Genomic DNA, 17,255 nt, shown 5'->3' with positions numbered 1-17,255 from the left:
AGATTTGTAGACATGTCTCCAGAAACCTTGTTTTTGGTGCACATTATCTTGAAATGGCCGTTGCTGGTATTCGTTTGAAGAAACCCTCAAAGTGGTGTTTGCCGGGTGCGAAAGTAATAACATTACCGAGCAAAGTACTGAGCCCATCACTCTGTGTGACTCTTTTAATCGATTAAGCAGTGTCTGATGAATGGGGGTGTCATAGTTAACTGGCAGGATGCACTACCATAATATAGCGAGCAAAATACTGCACTAAAAATATTGCAGGCATAATATTGTGACTCATACTATTTGCATTGATACAGCCTGGTTATATATTAAGTTAGTATAAGGTTACTTTCTGGACTAGGGATAGGTTGGGGGCTAGGCATAGTTTCATGTCTAGGGTGATTGCACTAAAGAATAGGGCTAGGGTGTGGTTTAAGCCTGGTACCATTACATTAGCTACAAATCTATAGTATGTGCACACCAAAAGCAATACTGCATCCTATGATATAAATGCAGATGATATCATGGTAAAAACAGTGGACATACTGAAAAACAATATATATATATATATATATATATATATATATATATATATATATATATATTCTATGTTAGGAATACATTATACGTATAGTACAATATTTTGGTAGTTGATATGTCATAGAAGGCCTTGACTCCTTGAGGATGAAGGTTCCTGGCTGGTCAACATCATGGCTGGGCAGGAACTCTTTCTGCGTGTTTGTAAAGCAGAGCCATCCCTTATTGCCTGTCTGGAGCCCAGCTGTTGCTCATGGACAACGTTGCTGGCCTCCAGAATGAGGTCTGCAGCACAGTGCTTAATTTGAGCTTGTGGTTTCCGGTGCTCGGCACCAGCGCTTAATTGGCAGCACCAGCACTTATGACAGTCTGCCGCATGGTGGCAGTATTTATCTAAATTAGAGATGAACACAACAGTTGTTTATTAACTCAATATACATTAACATGGCTAATTTCTGACGGTCAAGCCATTCTTATGGCTTTGGGGACCTACAATAGTCTGAATTGTCACACTTGTAGGAGTGTAATGGCTTCTAGTTATGTTGGTTCAGTCATTGGTGGTGCTGGTAGGGGCATTAAGTTGTGCAAGCTGCAGTGGCCTCCTGACGAATTAAGCACTGCTGCAGCCATGCCCTAGCCGATCAAAGTGCCACTCCATCGTACTTCAGGAACAGCGCAAATACCATGAAGTAGGTCTGGGCCAAACATTTACTGAATCTGGGTGATTACTTTACTGCAATCAGATTAAAAGGGTGCAGATGGACAGAGAGGCTTACAAAAATCTCCTGTTTATCATGCCAATTACCGGTGCATCGGTGTCAATAAGTACAATAATTGGATGAGCTTCAGTCTTCCCTGTGCAGCATGCTTTGGCTGCTATCGCTACATAATCAGGTGTGCTCAACGTTGACCAATGAGGGCTGGATCCATGCCAGATTTTCAAGATAACCGCTTACTATGTAAATTATTCCCATTTGGATTAATTGAATGCAAATGTCGCTCCTCTCGGTATCCTGAAAGTCTGGCGTGGCTCCAACCCTTGGATACTAGCATTAGGCAGCCCTACTGGTTGCTTTTTTGACAGAGTACGCAGTGAACACATATTGATCACCGAGCACTTGCGTCTAGGTTTCTTCTTTTTTGAGGTAAGTCCACAATAGGCTCCAGAGGCTGCTGAAGCTGGCGGGGCCATTTAACAACAGAGCTGCAGACTTTGCAATGGAACCATAAATGACCAAAAGGGGGCACCAGATTGCAATAAATGGCCTCAAAGAAGGTCTTGTTACTGGGAACATGGAGTACTCAAACAACAAAATATCAATTTCCCCGTGGCCCAAAAAAGTTTGCACCAGACCTTGCCTTCTGTGTACATGGATATCAGTCAGGGGTAGCTAGGTCTAGCAGCTGTATCAATACCTTGCCCTTTGGTGCTAAACCTACATCAGTAAATTAATACCCAAAATTACCCATACAGTGGGCATTGGTAATTATGGTATGAGAAATTACTTACCAGTTAAAGTGGGGCTTGGAATGTCCACTGAGAAATGGGGAACTACCAGGATAATCGGGATCATCCCACCTGACTTAACTTTAATTTCCTTTTTCATACTGGCATTTCACCAGCACTTAGCAGGTGAAATGTCCGGGGAAGGGGTAAACAATAACAACGCCGTATTCCAAATGCAATACTCCTGCATGAGTTGAAATTCCTGAATCAGACAGAAACACAGTGTGGAACTAGGAAGTTATATCAACCTCTGAATGAGGTCAGGAGACCATAAAGATGATTGTGCATATTTTACGTCAGTTCTCGCACCACAGAAAGGCAAGCTGCTGTAATGCGTTTCCTGGCGAAGAGAGAGCTGAACTGCCCCATATTTACAAAGTTATGGCACTGTTCATCTCTCTCCCTGCGCTGAAGCTCGTGTGGCTACCTAGCACCAATGCAGGCATTCTTGCACCATGATGATAGGGTGTCTCTGTTGTGCTGGCTACCTTCCGGCACAAAAACGATCCTTACAGGCGTATTCCTCCTTCCTCTTTATATTTTATGCTGCAGAATGCAGCGCCCATGCAAAGAGGAAGCGTCAAGAAGAGATACAGATGTTTCTCCTCATTATGCCAAGGTCAGTGCAAATCAATACTTTCATTAGTAAACATGGGTTTGGGTCACAATACATGGGTGGATGAATGGAAACGACCATGCTCCACCCATTAAGGGGCATATTTACAAAAACTTGCAAATCCCTGCAAATCAGCTGGGATGCGCCAGTTATTGTGCGCCACAACTTCGCCCTCATGGATGCGCCGCATTTACAATGCGCGAACCATGGTGCAAAAACGGCACAGATGTGTGACGCATCTGTGCCGTAAAAGTGACGCATTGCTGGAGTTGCGTCGCAAGCGCGACGCAGCTCCAGCAATGCTCTGGGGGCCCTATCTAGTTAATGCTGCGTCAATCCTTACGCCTGCTTCAGGCAGGCACAGGGTTTTGACGCAGCATGGGCCTAAATGTGACTGAGTGAAATCTTGTAGATTTCACTCAGCCACTTTTAGGAGGTGTTCCTACGCCGGAACGCCTCCCCCCCCCCCCTGCACAGGAACGCCTACATGTGGCGCAGGGCATTACAACGTGACGCATCTCCCAGATGCGTCACGTTGTAAGTACCCCCGCACCATGGAGCAAAAGTGACGCAACGGCAACGTAAATGAGGCACAAGGGGCTTGTTAATCTGCCCCTAAATGTTTTGCTGATGCAGGGTAACGCAAAGCAGCACAAAGAGATGTGTTGTGTTACTTTGCAGGGAAAAGTGATGCACAGCCAAGTAAATATCGATCTGTGTGGCTTTGTAAATGTGACCTAAGGCGCTGCATTGCCTACTGTCGGCTAGCGTGATGCTAGGACAACACAAGTGCTTAGTAAATCCGGACCTTTGCCTCAATGGCTGCAGTTTATGCAGACTCCTGGGTCCATCAAGCAACACTCTTTTGATGCGAGCCACTAACGTTTCTTGCAGACACCACTACCATGCAGAGCACAGTTTGCTGCGCCAAATGACCTGGCAGTGAAATGTAGCCTTAAATCTAAGATAACAACGTGCTGGACAGCCCCTATAAGCTGACATAATTTTTATTGATCGTCTATGCTTCATACTGTTGTGTCCGGCGGAAAGTGAACATTTCAAAATCAATATTTGCTGATGGTTCAATATACGAGGCATGAGCCCAAACTGCAGCTTTACAGGGCCGTTTAGTAAGGTTCGGAGTAGTTCACGGTGAGAGATTGTTTCATGCTTGATTTCCGTCCTGGAGAGGAACAAAGATTTGTCCTACCATCCTACCCCGGGATCCAGCCCTGTCTCTGGCTGGCATTGCTGGACCATATGCTACCCCCTGGTAATAAGACAAAGAGTGCATTGCAATTGAGTTCCACTGTGCCACCCCCAGGATTCAGGATTCTCCCACGCCTCACATAGGGTTGGATGTACCATGTTACAACGCATACCATTACAACTACCTACTGTTACAACGCGACCATTACAACGCATACCATTACAACGCATAGCGCTTTGAGGTGCTGGATAGTGGTAAGTATAATTTACTATTCTAACTCCAGTCCCCGTGGACCCTAGGGAAGGTGTTGGATAGTAAATTATACTTATTCCCTATCCTAGAGCGCCCCCCAGCGCAATGCGTTGTAATGGTATGCGTTGTAAAAGTCGCGTTGTAACAGTATTGCGTTGTAACAAATGCGTTGTAACAGGTGTATACCCATAGGGTTATTATCTTTGCAACCAACACCTTTATTAAGCTCTCTCTCTTGAGCCCCCTTATATTTATGATGATGATTATTATTGTTATCTTTTATCGTTATTATTGGTTATTGGTGTTGCCATCACTGTTTATTGTCATTAGTGTTATTATTATGATTATTACTATGACTACAATGATTATGATAATGATTATTATCCCAAATATTATTGTGATTACTATTTATATGCTTATGATTATGTTTATGATGATTACTATTGTTGTTATTGTTAGTATGCTTATGATTGTTGGTATGATGATGATGATTATTATTGTTGCTGCTTTTTTCGAATTAATTAAATGCACAGATGTTTGTGCCTGTGTCCTGATGATGGGGGATCCATGCCTGCTGTGAAAAGAGCTGCGTTTTACTTTTTACTTGCTTGTGAAAGCCAGGTGATGGGACTGTGCAGGTGATGGGTGTGTGGACCACAAAGGTGTCGGGGGAGAATTCCATCTCATGGCCATCAGAGTATCCATAGAGAGGCCCCCTGAATTCCCAGGCCCCTAGGGCACTCGCAGAGTCTCCTGCTGGAAACTCCTGTCTTTGGCGAGGAGCACACCCTGCATCAGCCTCTCAAAGTCTGGAGCTCCGTTCCTTCTGCTGTCTGGACAAGGACCTCCCAATCTGCATCCTAGAGGGTCCCAAAGCAGTTCCTCATTGATGCCCTCCTCTCTCGCCCTCTTACTAACCACTGTCTCCTGTCTGACAGTCCCACACTGCCTCCTCTGAGCGAACTGTCAGAATTCCGGAGTTAGAGCTTTAGATTGTTTCACATTGTATAAATTGTAACACTCATTTTAGAACAACTAGGGGCATAGTTACTAAAAAAGGGCACGTCAACATTTTCCAGGTGCAGGGATGCGCTGTATTTACTTCAACATGACGCACCTCTGTGTTTTCCCTTGCGCTGGTGCTAAAATTAGCTGCCTAGCGCAAACGCAGCATAGTTCAAGGGTACCTGCATTGCAGGGACTTGTTTTTGTGCAGGAAGGTGTCCCTTCCTGAAGATAATCAATCTATAATTGCTATTTCTTACTTCTATGTCTGTTGCTTTTTGCAGCAGCACACATAGAAGTAGCAAATCATCATAATTTAATGATTGTTTATGTGCAGGAAGAGACACCTTCCTGCACATAAACAATCATTAATGGTGTTTTGCTCTTTCTATGGATGCTGCAGAATGCAACATACATAAAAAAAGGGAAAAACGAACAGAAATAAAACTGTTTCTCCTTCTGTGCCATTCTAACGCCTGCTCTTCCATGGTGTTACTTTTGGCATTGCCACAGATTTACACCTCCGTGTAAATCTGGGGCAGCATAAAAAAGAAATCGGTTCTATGGTGGAACCCCCACAGTAACACACATTCCCCGCTCCTTTGCCGCAGAAGACTGTAGCGGAGAGGGGCATATTTACAAGGTGAATTTCGCCGCAGTGCGAGGAGGGGTGGGGTTGGGCGTGGCGCTCAGGTACTCATGACGGCTGCTGGCCGTCATAAATCACCGTGGGCGTGTGCACGTGACGGCCGGGAGCCATCAGAACTCCGCCCACTGATTGATTCTCCCGCACAGGTGGAGAACTAACCGCGCGTGGGCGGAGAGGCAACGTTCTGACGGCTCCCGGCAGTCATGAGCACACGTCTACTGTGACTCAAGACGGCCGGGAGCCATCATGAGCACCGAAGGTGTTACGCCACGCTAAGTGGCTTACAGCACCTTGTAAATATTGAAAATGATACTATGCCATCGGAGCATCAAAAAAAGTGACGCTATGGTGGTGATAGGGGCTTGTGTGTATGCCCCCTACTTTTTCAATACATGCTAGCCGGTAAATACTACTGCTGAGATTCACCCTGAAGCGCCTTGTTACTTCTACGAGCATGCTCTAGGTAAAGTGCTTTGTTGCTTACAGGGCTTGTACGTGCTATATATAATATTACATCAAATGAATATATTAATAGTAACATAAATTCATGACCATAAATATGACTCTGAACCTGGTCGAGAGCCTATTCTTTCTCTGAAGCAGTATGCTTTCTTGGCTTCATTTTATGCAACCATTGTTACTCATGGCCATACTATCAACATGGACGTGTGCATCAATAGACTAAAACCAATAATCGATCAGTGTTGGTTCGAGGGCTGGCAATGAAAGGTATGGCTAAAATAAAAGAGGTGATGCTCTCATGCCCGCGTACATTTGATGTGCTTCCGATGGATGACCCCAACTCTAAATAAAAGCTATATTTTGATAGTGGAGTTACTTCTTGCACTAAAATCTTTGCTAGCCTTAGTATATTTATCTGCCTTTGAGGTTTCTCTCTGCAATTATTATAGATGCTGTTCTTTTACTTAGTCCATATCAGAGTATTGCTAGTAGAAAGGAAATGGCTATGTAGACCAGGGGAATTAAAACTCCCTGTCAAGGCTGCTCTGTTTTTTTCGTCCATTGACTGCAGGGTGTAATTTCATCAAAGTCAGACTTATAGCACATTGGATCCATACCCTTGACTCCTTCCAACGACACTGAAGGAAGTGGTATCCTATTGCCTCTGACCTTGAGCACATCACAGAAGGTGACATTATACTTGGTGACAGTGAGGACAGATCTCAATAAGTGCCACATTGATCTGTTACCCTTAGCTTGTGAGTGAACAAGGTAAAAGGCTATTTAATTACTAAGTATATATTGTCAAGAGTGGTCATCAGCGGGTTACTGAAGGCGACCAGGAGGTGCACAATATGCCTCAGTGCAGCTGCCAAATGCCCGACAAACGATGAAGCCATCATCGGAAAGGAGACTGCTACATTGGGCTCCTCGTTAGCTACTGGGAGCAGCTTTGATTTGAATCTGTTTCTGCTTGTCTCACTTGTGCAGTGCAGCGAGTCATGGTCAGCGGGCAGCTCTAGTGCAGCGGGTTATGGTCAGCGGCCAGCTCTAGTGCAGCGGGTCATGGTCAGCGGGCAGCTCTAGTGCAGCTGGTCATGGTCAGCGGGCAGCTCTAGTGCAGCGGGTCATGGTCAGCGGGCACCTCCAGTGCAGGGGGTCATGGTCGGCAGGCAGCTCTAGTGTAGCAGGTCATGGTCAGCGGGCAGCAACAGTGCAGCAGGTCCTGATCGACAAGCATCTCTAGTGTAGTGCATCCTCAATGGCACGCAGCTCTGGTGCAGCGGGTCAAGGTCGGCAGGCTGCTCTACTGCTGCAGGTCCTGATTGACAAGCAGCTCTAGTGCAGTTGGTCTTGATCGACAAGCATCTCTAGTATAGTGCATCCTCAATGGCACGCAGCTGTAGTGTAGCGGGTCCTGATGGGAAAGCAGCTCTAATACAGCGGTCCTGATGGGAAAGCATTTCTAGAGCAGTGGGTCCTGATTGGCAAACAGCTCTAGCGAAGTGGGTCCTGGTTGGCAAGCAGCTCTAGTGCAGCGGGTCTGGGTCATCAAGCAGCTCTATTCCAGTGGGTCCTGGTCGACAAGCAGCTCTAGTGCAGTGGGTCCTGATTGGCAAGCAGCTCTAGTGCAGTGGGTCCTGATTGGCAAGCAGCTCTAGTTCAGCGGGTCCTGGTCAGCAAGCAGCTCTAGTTCAGCGGGTCCTGGTCGGCAAGCAGCTCTAGTGCAGCGGGTCCTGGTCAGCAAGCAGCTTTAGTGCAGTGGGTCCTGATTGGCAAGCAGCTCTAGTGCAGTGGGTCCTGATTGGCAAGCAGCTCTAGTTCAGCGGGTCCAGGTGAGCAAGCAGCTCTAGTTCAGCGGGTCCTGGTCAGCAAGCAGTTCAAGTGCAGCGGGTCCTGGTCAGCAAGCAGCTGTAGTGCAGCGGGTCCTGGTCAGCAAGCAGCTCTAGTTCAGCAGGTCCTGGTCAGCAAGCAGTTCTAGTGCAGCGGGCCCTGGTTGGCAAGCAGCTCTTTAACCTAGGGCGCTTTACTGCTGTTATTTACCATGAAGATGAAAAAAATATGAAGAATGCGCTCCAAGGTCTACAACCTCCATTCGCGCAGGAGATGGGAATACCCTTCCTGTGGTCTCGGGATGAGAGGAAGTTTGGCTTGGCACTCACCTAGACCCTTCACTGGGATATGCCCTGGTGCCCATCCATGCTGGCCCAAGAATAAGAGCTTTGTGTCAGCCGGAGCTCACCAATGATGCCAGTCTCCCAATCAAGGGTCACCATTCACTTTCAGATTTTTTTGAGTCGTTTGAAAAGAAAATGTATGAGAAGATGTGGGGTATTGGCCAGAGCTGCCAACTTTTGAGCTGGGGGTCCAAGTTCGAATCTCAACCTCCTGTGATTCTGGGCAAATAACTAAGAGGCATATTATCAAGAAAGGGAGTTACATTATCGCCACTTTTATCGGCAGGAAACTGCTGATAAAGCGGGGATAATGGGCTTGATAATATGCTCTATGAATTCCAATCGAAGCCCATGTTAGATGTGAAGACATCTAACATGGGCTTCGATTGGAATTCCATAGAGCATATTATTAAGCCCATTATCGCCGCTTTATCGGCAGTTTCCTGCAGATAAAATTGGCGATAATGTAACGCCCTTTCTTGATAATATGCCCCTAGACACCCTCATGGGTGATTAGCCGCGCTCTACAAATCAAAGAATTTGTTAAAATATGATGGAAAACATGGAGGCTGCAATAACAGACTTTTGTACTAAGGGCAGATATGGAAGAGAGACCGTTGTCCATTCACAGCTTACAACGTGAAATCCATAGCAAGACGAATCTCACACAGGGGGTCTTGGCGCATCCCCAACACTACGCTTGTTCTTGTGCAGGTAATCCATTTAACGGAAGCACAAGACAGCAGATAAACCTATAAAAACAGCCTTTTTCTCTTCTGCTATCTCTTACTAGCAAGAAGAGTCACTGCTGATTACCAATATCTGAACAAGCAAACCGGGTACATTGAACAGACACATCAATAGCACCGAGCAATCACAAAAGGAGCGCTGCAGCAAGGGTTAAATCATTGACCCCCAAGATCCATGTCAGCAAGATGGTTCTGCATGTTAAATGCTCGCTGCTGACCGTGACTGTGGTCCACAGCTCACTAGTTCAAATCCTAGTAAGGCCAATATCGGGTACAACCTCAGGGAAGGGGTTCGAACTTGGTTGTTGCTGGGGCAGTGGGTCACTGCAGCTGACTCAGGCTTTCATCCTTAGGTGGACAATAAACTGAGCTGCACAAAATCGGATATTAGTACCATCTCTTGGTTACAGTGCTTAGAAGCTGGAAAAGAGCTGCAATAAAAAAGACAAGCTACACTTGTTGTTATAGCATAGATCCGTTGCTCCTCTGCCATGTATTCCAACAAGAGTTGGGAAACGTGACACAGACAAGTATATTTCTTGCTCCTTCCCCATTCTGCAGTTCTCATAAGAGACACACTATTTCCCAGTAGCCTCTGGGGAGGCATTGCAGAAACAGAGGTACCACCCCCTAGCATTCTGCAGCATCACTACATCGCACACCACGAGATGGGGTCAGAAATCCAGGGCTATCATGCAGAAAATAGAATGTCAGACTGAGCCAAGACTCGTCTCCCTGCCAAAAAACATTTTTTTTCACATAAAAATCATTTTTGAAGGCAATTTTAGGATTATAGGAATGTAATGAGGTAAAACTTGCCAAAGGTGGCCTCAGTGACAGCATTTTCCGGCCTCACATTGCTTTTAGTGAGCATCATAGCGAACACAGGGCTCTAGTAAGGTAGAAGGGGTGGACATAGGGTAATGAGTTGAGGCACAGTACTGCGCCATCATATCCATATTAGCCGCACGCCAGATTAGACCTCAGAAGATAAGTGCAGAAGAGATGCCCTTATCCTAAAGAAAGAGGCTTTGTGAGAGAAGCTCGAGGCCCTTGAACATCTACTGGAGAACTCTTAACAAAAAAGATATATTCTTTACCGGTAGGCCAGTTACAATGCAAAATGCATTACAATGGTGGCATCCACATATAAAAAGAATGCAAAATATTATATATTTATACATATATAAATGTAAAGAACATATATCACCTTCTAGTCAAGAAGTGTGGCTCAATGGTTAGAAGAGGCAGACCATGAAGCAGAGGTCAGACCCGGGACCAGGGTTCAATTCCCGACGTGGCAAGGTCTTGAGCCCAAAATGTCCCTGGACTTGATAATTCTCACTTCAGTGCCTGCTCATATCACGGGTTCACACTCTGCAACTCTGGGCAATGCTTCCTTAATCTCCACTATGGCCCCCCGCGGCGGGATGCCTGGCTTTCACCTTGGGGGTTCCCAGTACGGGTTATCTCACAGGGAAAAACCAGGACGGGTTCCCAAAGCAAGCGCTTAGAGACCGTTGGCGATAATGCGCTATATAAATTACAATTACAATTCTATCTAAAATTAAATATAGGTCCTTGGCTTTAGTGCAAGTGACTGGTATTTAGCCCCTTCTGCCCCTTAGGTAAGCCTTTGCATGGAATACACTCATTGCAATGCTTCCCCTTTGGATAGCCATGATGACCAGATGGACGTTGCGAACAGTAGCGGATGCAGCATTGTGATTGATCTGAGGGCCATGGATCAGCGCTCAGACTGGAACAGGGAGCCTGTGCTTGTTCCTCACCAGGCTGTGTTATGCAGCCTGGTAGGAACTTTCAAAGTGCGCATGAACTGTTTGGTCGGCCCAAGACTGCCGGCCAAACAGTTCATGTGCACTTAGGGAGTGCACACCACTCCTACCCTGCTCTGGCCAGCCCGTCCCGCCCTACCACTGACTACAATAGGGAAAATAACATGATAATAATGATATGCTACTATAATTTCATTTTTCCTTATGAGCAGTGGGGCGATGCTCCTCCACCTTAGCTGAGGAGCTGCCACTGATGAGACTGGTATAAATGTATGGAACGTCAGACCAAACCATCATAATTATTCCAGGTGTAATAACTCTTGACCAATCATCTCCTGCACAGTGCGGTTGTTTTTGAGCAAAGGAGCATAAATTGTAGAATTGTTTCACATGCCGCTCAGCTCACTGGCGCAAGCAGGATCTCTGTTCTCCGTGCACTAGTAGTGCACACTTGCACCGGACGAGCTTGAGCCTCAACGTCACATATCACGTGTGACTGGTCTCTGGATTCATCCTATCGAGGTAGGACTGAAGGCCTGGCTCCTTCTTCAGCAGTAGGAGCTTGGTTCACAGTGCTTCTAAAATTGTTTTCCAGTAACGTTCGTTGATCTTCCCCATGGTTAATGTATCTATACTAGCAGGACTGTTCCAGTGTTCACCACAGCAGATCGCACTAAAGATCCTTTTAGCAGTGGATAACCAGGGGCTCTTTCTTGGATTTTCTCAAATCAGAGGGTTACACATTGATTTATGGCTGATCCCTGCATGAGGGTTGGTGTAAAGGGTCCCATGTGTAATACTGATCTCAGGCATTTTTGGGATCTACCCTGAATTGGTAGAGCCCCAGTTGTGCTCTTACACCTCAAGACTACTCCATGCCTTGTCTCAGTGCGCAAGCAGATGTTTCTACTTGGGTGTTCAGAGCACGTATGGTCAATGCTGAGGCCTAGGTGGATGGAGCCTAAGCTCTCATCTGCGGGACATCTTTGATAGACACATCTTGGGTTCACAATCATGATCCACGCAAAACTAATACCGACAATCACATACCGAAGCAAGGTCATGAGCATGGGAGATATACCGTCACACTAGATGCCACAAGAACTGGAGCACTTCGAATGATCTTTGGTCTACCCAGATGCACATCTCCAGCCCAAATAAGATTTTAATTTGGTGTACAGAGGCAAGGGCTGACCCGCATAGAAGCATACATTAAATGCTGGAAGAAGGTCAAAAAGGGGAACCAGGGACCTTAAACGCCTATCTATGGATCGAACTATCAACTAAGGAGAAGGGCTCCACCAGGACCTATCTGGAAGACTCCCTGGAACGGTTTGGCCTTTGAGGATTCTGGGATACCTTGGGGACACATGAATGTTTGTAAAAACTGGTTAACAAAACTACCAGAAGAGTCTCCTTCCTGGAAGATAGAACAGAAAGGGCGCATGGATGGTTCACCTTGCAGAAGAATACAAAAGCATCTCCTCAAGATTACCTAGGCACCGGCTTAACAAAAATTTCCAAGGAGAAATACTTGAGAGATCGCCTAGGCTTATTACCCTCTGTTTTTCATTTACCACCGCTGCAAATGCCCTCACTACCGCCATGTTGTCGACTGTGTTGCGAGGAAAGGGAAGACATCATATATTTGCTGTGCGTATGCAGGGAATTATTAAGCGAACGCAGAGCCCTGCGGCTGCCTCTCTTCAACCATAAAAGAATATGGGCATGCAGGCAGGCGGTAAAAGCAAGCTTCTTTGGAGAAGACATACAACTGAGTTGCTGTCTGGTAAAATTCTTGAGCATAGTAGAAAAAAAGGCAAAAATAAATAAATAGAAATACTGTTGAAGGACCATTCGAGCCGCTGGTGGAGCACAATGTGGAAGCAATTCAATAATAAACTAACACCCAAGTGCTCCCTGACAATGGCTGGCTCTAAGTCTCAAGAGTAAAATAAAAACGGCTTTACTCGGACCCTATTAATGACACAGTTTGCACTTGAATTGCTTAATCTGTATAACCAAAACGTAATTTACAAATCGTAGCTGTTGCCAATTTGCACCTACCTGCATAATTTGCACAAATGTATCATCCTTAACTGTTTTTGACTAAGAGACTAGTTTATGTAGTAAGTTTGTGCTACAGAAGCTTTACCTTATCATGCTACTAAGCACAGGTCGCTCCTTACTTGCTTAATTTGCACAGTTGAGATGTAACTTTGGATTTTAGTTGCCATTATTCTGTACATTACAACGCAATTTGCACAATTTCTCCAACCTCGACCGATCGTGCAGGTTTTCATTCAATGTCAGCTGCAGAAATGTAACTTAAACTGTCACAGTTTATCTTACTATTTTTAATTATTGTTTTCTTCATTTGTTATGTACATTATTGCAACGGATTTAATTAATCATGCAAATAAATGAATTCCTTACTTAAAATCATTCATTTCGTTTTTGCAGCAATGGTTGTATAGATGTCTCTGGGTTGATAGAACTGCATCATCTGTGAACAGGAGGATTACACCTCTCACCTTCGGTGTGTCTATCATGGTGAGCAGTGGACTAGCCCACATGTTTTTGTACAGAGTAAAGAGTAGGGGAGTCAGGATAGGATTTGCAACCCCGCTTATGATCTGAATTTCATCCATGGCAGTCGCTACGTAGCAGGGGGCAGGGGGTTGGGGTAGGAGGGGTAAATGTAAAAAAGGGGGAAAAACATTTACCCGTACGCTGGCTGCTTCCATGTCAGCTCTCTGGTGGAGTACAGGAGCAGGAAGAAAGCAGGAACCAGGAAGCTCAGAGAAATCCCTAGCCAATCACAAAGCTGCGTTACAGCAGCATTGTGATTGGTTTGAGCACTGTGGTTCGGTGCTCAGGCAGGGACTGGGAGACTGGGCATGTTCTCCACCCAGGCTGTGTATTACACCAAGCGGCAAACATGCAAAATGTGCATGATTGCTTGGCTAGCCAGAGACGGCCGGCCAAACCGCCATGCCCAGTAAAGAGTGCCACCACTCCTCCCCATCTTTCATTTTTCCATCATGTCTAGCCCTGCCCTCCCCTCACCAGTCGAGCCAGAAACAGAAAAATAAAATGATAATAACGTTGAGTTATGCTAATTTTATTTGTCCTTTTTCAACAACTCACAAGCACTGGGGCGACGCTGCCCCTATCTGTGCCCTCGCCTTCACTTTCATATGCGACGGTGGCTACTGATTGTGTGTACACTAAAGGCAGATAATCACCGCTGCCGGAGAAGACGTGAGGCAAACTGGAGACCCACTTATCGTGGATGTTGGAGACGCCTTAGTTCAGACGCCAAACATGACACATATTTGAACTCTCTCAACAGAATTTCTGAAATCCCTTAAACATAAACACTGTATGTGTACTGGCAATCCCCTACGTAAACACTAGAGACTAATGAATACCGCTGTTGGAAATCCACTAACACATATTAAACAACCCAAAACACACAGACAATGGAACCCCCATAACACAAACACTGGAGGCTCCTTAGCACAAACACTGGAGATCACACAACAAAATCAAAGAAAATGACTACCTCTTAATCCACTTATTATTGTTAATGTTATAACTGCTGATACCAGAGATCCCTTAACATGGGTGATGGTGACTCTTTAATGCAGACATCAAAGGTGCCTCTAACGTAGATAGCACTACAAAAAAAGTGCCTGGTTTGAGGAATCCCATGGCAAAATCCACAGAAATCTAAACTCTTAGACTTTGAAAGGTCACTTTCACTGACAAATAATCTAGGAACTTGCCAGAGCAAGTAAACACCCACAAGAAGGTTTGAAGCTTGTCTTGAAGTCCATACTTGCCTGACAGCGTTTCTACAGCATCTCAACCACTGCGCGACCAACCATCCCTCTTCTTCAGTGTCTAAAAATCCAAAGTACTCCTCCACAAGATGGCCTAAGTCCAAAACTGTGTCAACAAATCTTCCCTTCGCTGATCCGTGCGGTGGAAAATGGAAAAGTGGAAAGTGGAACGTAATGCAGCAACAGATCTCCCTTGCATCTCCAACTTGTGAAACCTGTCTTCTCTGCACCTCCATTGAATTTCCACCACTGATGAGTTGCTGAGGCTAAAACTCTATTTATCCAAACCATGCCATGCACCCGGGAGTCTACCAGTGATCACTCCTGCTCCCGCTGCTCAATATGATCCACATATCCTCTCTTGACCATCGTTAGCCTTTCCACCTTGTCTTTTCACTCCTAGGCTGACAACAAAAACTTTCCTAAGTGTCACTGACGGAAGCAGGTGTAACCAGGCCTGAAAGACTATCTCAACCTACTCAGGAGATGGATGGAAACCTTTCTCGAGCTGAATGGCTCTTAGATTTAACTACTCTAGCTAATCTCAAAACCCATAACTGATCTTTTCTGACCCCGCCCATCTTAAGCTAGGATAGGAAATCCCAGCAATGACTCGAAGAGTCTTACGAACAATTCAGCAGTATCAGGTTCCCAGAGTCTGGTGCTCCTCAGGTCATGCCAATGCCAAGTCATTCTCCTGTATCTTCTGCTTCTGTCATTCACAGTGAAGACTAGTCAGTTAATTGTGACACACCCATCAATTTGCCTTCATCAGAGAGGACTGGGCCCCAATTCTGCAAAGCTTAAGGGAGAGATGGGTCAAATCCACTAGTCCTATCTTCCCCAAGTTTGCACCCCTATAATCACGGCTCGTGGACTCACCCAGATCCAGTGACATTGACACTCCTCGCTAATTGTTTCTGAGAGAGGCAGACTGTCCCAGTAGAGAGAAAACAAAGGGAGAAACAACTTTGCATATCACCACACACCTGCACCACAATCACCCATCTCTAATGAAAAGCATATGTTTGGCTCGGGTGGGCAGGACCCTCCACTCTGGGCCTGAGCTTTGAATATGGACACGGCTGCCACAAGTTGGGGGCTCAGGCACTCTGTGCCCAGCACTTTCCAGGGCCCTCACCTCCTTCAACGACAATTGGTCATAGATTCTTTACTGCAAGCAAACTTGCTGTGTTCAAGTAAAATGACGCATCAAATGGACATAACATACATCCCCTCAGCTCCTGCGTTGTGGGGACCCCCATGTCTTCTATGCATAAGAGGGAGGGGGTGGGGGGTTCCGCTTGTCAGCTCAAGTGGATTGATGTTAATTAATTAATTGTGGGTTTGTAATGCTCTAGAATCGACTCCCGAAGGAGTATCTCTGCGCAGTAGACTGCTGGGGAACGCGTCCTGGCTTTCCCTGTGAGATGGTCCCTACTGGGTATATCCAAGGTGAAACCAGGCATCCCTGGCGTATGTGGGGGGCCGTTGTGGAGATGAGGCAAGCTAATGCCCAGAGTTGCCGAGTGTGATCCCTGGTTAGAGTAGGCACCGAGGTGAGAATTATCAAGTCTGTTGACCCTGGACCACGACCCTGCCGCGTCGGGAATTGAACCCTGGTCCTGGGCCGTCCTCTGCTCTCGGGTCTGCCTCCTCTAACCAGTGAGCCACACCACTCCTGTTGCCAGGAGCCTCCTCACCATCCTTTGCAGGTGGCCCGCCAAGGTTCCCTAAGGTCACTGAGGCAACTTATTTGGCCAGACCGCGCAATGGTTATAAATGCTATGTTTTCTCTTTTCCTGCAGAGCATTATTTTTTAATACTTAAGATCAAGTGCTTATGGCACCTAAAAACACCGAAGAAGACTCCAGAGGACACAACAAGACAACAAGAGGTATTGGCCCCAAGATTAGCAAGAAAATCTGAAAAGCCTGATTGTGGAGGATGTTAATCAGCGTTTTGAGGAGCTCCATGGAGTTTGCGTCCTGTCACAATGACACGGGCCATGCCCTGTTACGCTACCTACTGCTGTAAATTAATACTTATAATTGCGCATCATAGATGTGTGACCTCTCACCCAAAACGACAGATACCCAAGGGAGTGACAGTTGCAGACTGTCGAAATCTATTGGACAGTTTTTTTCTGAGGAAAACACAAATTTTTCTGGATAGTTCTTGATTTAATAATTTTGATTTTGAACATTTTATGAATTTTCTTCAGATTTTGGAAATGTTGTGAAGCGCCCACAAATATTCTACTCCTGCTTTAATTGCAGGTACAAGGTTTGTAGAAAAGTTAGAAAGGAAACAAGAGTGACTGGAGGTAAGAGAGCAGTGTCGCCGCCATGACTATTACATTTCTGTTAAACTCATAAATAAGGCTCCCTGCTTTCTGTTTTTACTGACTTTTACAGATAAATACAGACAGAAAGCCATTTATTTTCCTGTCTGTATTT

At 45.7% G+C, this 17,255-nt stretch overlaps 1 protein-coding gene across 2 annotated transcripts in view; it reads right to left on the bottom strand.

The window, feature by feature from the left end:
* LOC147672867 (leucine-rich repeat-containing protein 4B-like) overlaps positions 1 to 17,255 on the bottom strand; it is a 258,404-nt gene that overhangs the window by 62,104 nt on the left and 179,045 nt on the right. The gene's annotated exons all lie outside the window — the stretch shown is intronic.

The sequence above is a fragment of the Lissotriton vulgaris genome, unplaced genomic scaffold (assembly GCF_964263255.1).
Source record: "Lissotriton vulgaris unplaced genomic scaffold, aLisVul1.2 SCAFFOLD_408, whole genome shotgun sequence".
In the NCBI taxonomy this organism is placed as follows: Eukaryota; Metazoa; Chordata; class Amphibia; order Caudata; family Salamandridae; genus Lissotriton; species Lissotriton vulgaris.
This window is presented reverse-complemented; position numbering and strand designations above follow the sequence as displayed.